Genomic DNA, 4,356 nt, shown 5'->3' with positions numbered 1-4,356 from the left:
ACACATCATACCATGGGTTTCATGAATCACCATATCCAGAGATTCGTCGACACAGCTTGTTGCCAGATAATCTTCAGTGTGTGAAAGGCATCAAGCTTCCATGCGATGGATGGCTTTTGCAAACCCGACATGCGGCGATGTGGTTCATGCCAACAGCAAATATGCACAACTTGATTCGTGCTGATATCTAGACTGAGCCATGTATTCTGATGTTGTAGCATGACCCTCTTTTGTTGGATATTATGTATTGTTGTTAGTTTGAAGCACTCCTCTGGTTTGAAGGATAGATACCTTCCTGGGATCAAGTGCATCCTAACTCACCTGCGTAGGATGTACTGATAATGATGATGGAGATGCTGTGCAGAAGCCATATATATATATCAGTTAGGCTTCAAGTGCGTACTTGTTAGTTAAACCTATGTATAAATTGTGACACTAAATACGACTAGTAAGTAGTACAGTAGCAGTACTAGTATACGTCGGTCAAATTATTCATCATGTCCACACATTGAATTGACGTGACAACACGCTGCGGGTGAGGTGACACAAGAATCCCGGCGGCGTGTTCGGGTATTCTGGACTTCAGATTTGGAGTACCACTTATCTGTCGAAATCTTTCATCATTCACTTAAAACAGTCGATTGATCATACATTGAGTACCATATAACTACAATTACCGATGCAAGTCGAAGAAGGATTGGCCGGTGCTACCGGCTGGCGTCAAGTTCGATCCCACGGATCAGGAGCTGATCGGGCACCTTGAGGCCAAAGTGAGTGCTGATAGCGCGAGATTTCAGTCTCTCATCGATTTTTTCATACCAACCATTGACAGCGAGCACGGCATATGCTACACCTAACCTGAGAAACTTCCAGGTAAGACACCGATCGGCCGTCTACTTGCACAAACATATTCCTTTGTTTATAGCTCTATTTTTCTTTTTAGACGCAGACCTGGTGAAGCAATTACAATTTGACAGTTAATAAAAGGTGAAACAAGTGACTGCAACATGCCAAAGATGTTATGAAAATGCCAACTAGGTACACTAAAACTTGTATTCCACAATACTGCAGGTATCACACTGAGTGGCCTAAGGAAGCATTTCTTCCAGCGCAATTCCAGGGCGTTCAAAAGGGGCACGTGGACGCGTCACAAGATACAGTCGGAGTGCGGCATGCACGCGATGTGGCACAAGACCGGCAATACCTTGCCGGTGATGGTCAACGGCCGGCAAACGGGCAGCAAAAAAGGTTCTGGTGCTGCACACCAACAAGAACTTCGACCAGCAGAGGACCAATTGGGTGATGCACCAGTACCACCTCGGGGACCTGGAGCAAGAGAAGGAGCGGGAGCTGGTCCTCTGCAAGATTTTCTACCAGACGAACACTAGGGCCAGGAGTAAAAACATTATAAGTTAGTTTGGTATTGGTAGTTGTACTACCTTATCGTCCGCAAGTTGGTATTGTTGTTAACGATCTTTTGGTATGAACTTGCATTTGCTTCCAACCATCATGCCGAGGGTCGACGTGGATATAAAGCTGAATCATTTGTTTCGAAACGAATTTTTAGGCACCTGATTTTTATTTGATGGGTAGCATAAGCACCCGCTGTTCGAATTCCCAGTTCTCCAATTTTTTCGAAACAAGTGCATGCACTTATTATCACGATAAAAAAACAATATCCGTGCTGCATCCCAGTTATCAGTCTGTACTTGCAGAATTCTCTCGTTTATTGAGCACGTATATTGTTTTTTCAGGTCGAGCAAGTTTCAACTGGGCTGTAGACTGCCCAGGGTTGGTTTTGTTTTTAACAGGCCCAGCCCATGACGACAACGGGGCACAAAGATCCAGCAGGTATCTACTGGCCTCTGGCCCGCCAGCGTTAGTTATATTTTGTCTTACAACATCCGCAGGCAGTTTTTTTACTGAATCAAACACACAGCCCAGTTCGATTTTCCTCTTGAAACGCATGTCCTACATCCGTTTTCTAATTTCTACCTATAGTTTTACTAGTCATATACACGTATCATTATATTGAAAACACATAAAATTCCCTTTTCATATTTACATCCTTATTTTTGTTGTTTTTTCCCACCCAGCGCTGATTTTTTTACCACTGGTTTTCCCTTAAACCAACTCAATTGTCCCACGCCTTATTTGCTTACAAAAACAAAACGATTTTTTTGGCAAATCAATAAGTTCTTAAAAAATGTTTATCATTTCGGGATTACAACAGTTCGGACTCCACCGAAATATGCAAAATAAGGTTGAACTTTTTGACCGTGGTCCTCGGCAGAAAATGGGCTGTAATAAATTACTTAAGAATTAGCAAATGGGCTGCAAATTATAAAAAATAGCAAATGGGCTTTATGTTGTCTGCCAGAGATTTGGAGGCTGACTTGTGGGCCTACTAAGTTCATGCATACACAAGGTTTCTCAAAAAAGAAACTTAGTCAACAATCGACTCTACCAGCGTCAGACCATTAGATGTCAATCTAACGGCAATCGTGCTTCTTCAGTCTCTGATCTTCCTGCCCCAGCCGCCCAAACCAGCGCCGTCGGAACCGCCTGCTCCCACCTCCCGTGGCCGGCAGTGCTGCCGGGCAGGCCTCACAGCCCCATCATACTCGCATCCCTGGCCTGTCTATCCCTCTACTCACCCACACCTCCTGTTATTTTCCGGCAACGGCAGCCGAACCAGTCACCCCTCGTACTCTCCACCGCGTGGGCAGCCACTGCCGTGTCTTCCCCGGCTCCGTGTCGTTCCCTTCGTAGGCCTCGCCGTCGTCCACCGCCCTGGTGCTCTCGGCGCGTCGTGGTCAACGATGTCCATCCAACGGCCGTAGTGCTTCTTCAACCTCTGGTCTTCTTGCCCCAGCCGCCCAAAGCAGCGCCGGTCGTGCCGCATGCTCCTGCCTCCCGTGGCCGGCTGTGCTGCCGCGGATGCCTCACCGTCCCCATACTACTCCCACCGCTGGCCAGGCCATCCCTCCACTCACCCACTCCCCCTGTTATTCTGCGGCGACGGCAGCCTCACACCGCAGCCGAACCAGTGAACCCTCGTACTCCTCTCCGCGTGGGCATCCACTGCCGCGGCTTCCCCGGCTCCGCGTCATCCCCTTCCTAGGCCTCGCCGTCGTCCACCGCCCTGGTGCTCTCGGCGCGGCGTGGTCAACGTGGTCAAGGAATGGCTTTCATCGGACGTGGACTGTACGTGGAGAGGCTGACAGCTGGGTCCACGGCCGCAGCAAGGAAGTGCCTCCTTATTACGTGCAAAATAATTATTCCTCCACCTGACAGCGGGGACCCACCGGACGGGCCACCGTATTTTGCGAAAAAAACGTTTCCCCCCTGACTGCTGGGACCCACCAGCTACACCTTCGCACGCAAGGAAGTGCGTCCGGGCAAAAAAACAAAACGATTCGCCCCCCTGACTGCAGGGACCCACCAGCTACATCTTCGCACGCAAGGAAGTGTCTGACAGTCGGGACCCACCTGGTCGAAGCGTACGTAGCGTTGTCATTCTGGTCGCGAACTGTACATACATATATACTGGTGGATGTAGAGGCGCGCACGTGTCGTAGTAGAGACGCGTACGTGTCGTAGTAGAGGCGCGTACGTGTCGTAGTAGAGGCGCGCGTATAGCATGTACACGTACGTACAGCGGCCAGGGTGCAAGAAAGAAAATACGGCCACGTATGTGTACATACGGGCGGGGTCTCGAACGTCTACTCGCGCATACGTACGGCCAGGGCTCGTGTACATGGCTGGGTCGGAACGGAGAAACAGCATCGTCGTCGTGTTCATGGGGAGGCAACGGAATGCGTCGTGTTCATGGGGAGGCAACGGAATGCGTCGTGTTCATCGGGAGGCAACGGAACGCGTGGGAGCCAACCGGCTGGGTCGGAACGGAATGCGTGGTCGTGTTCATCGGGAGGGCTTGGACGGAACAGGCGATGGAAACGAGGCATGGCGTACCGCAGAACGGAGGAAACGGACCTCCTACGGTCGAAACGGGGGTCCTGTTGATCGGGAGGGGTGTGGCGTACCGCAAAACGGACGAAACGGACCTCCTACGGTCGAAACAGGGGTCCTGTTCATCGGGAGGGGTGTGGCGTACCGCAAAACAGATGAAACGGACCTCCTACGGTCAAAACGGGGGTCCTGTTCATCGGGAGGGGTGTGGCGTACCGCAAAACGGGACTCCACGGGATACTGCTCATCTCCACCGTCGACCTCCTCTAGCCTCCACGGGCTACCGTCGACCTCCTCCAGCCTCCACGGGCTCCTGTTCATCCAGCCTCCACCGCGTGCTACTCCACCGGCTACTGTTCAACCACCCCTCCATCGTCTACTGTT

Source organism: Triticum aestivum, chromosome 4D, assembly GCF_018294505.1.
Source record: "Triticum aestivum cultivar Chinese Spring chromosome 4D, IWGSC CS RefSeq v2.1, whole genome shotgun sequence".
NCBI lineage: Eukaryota > Viridiplantae > Streptophyta > Magnoliopsida > Poales > Poaceae > Triticum > Triticum aestivum.
The sequence above is the reverse complement of the archived record's forward strand: the minus strand, read 5'-3'. Positions refer to the sequence as shown.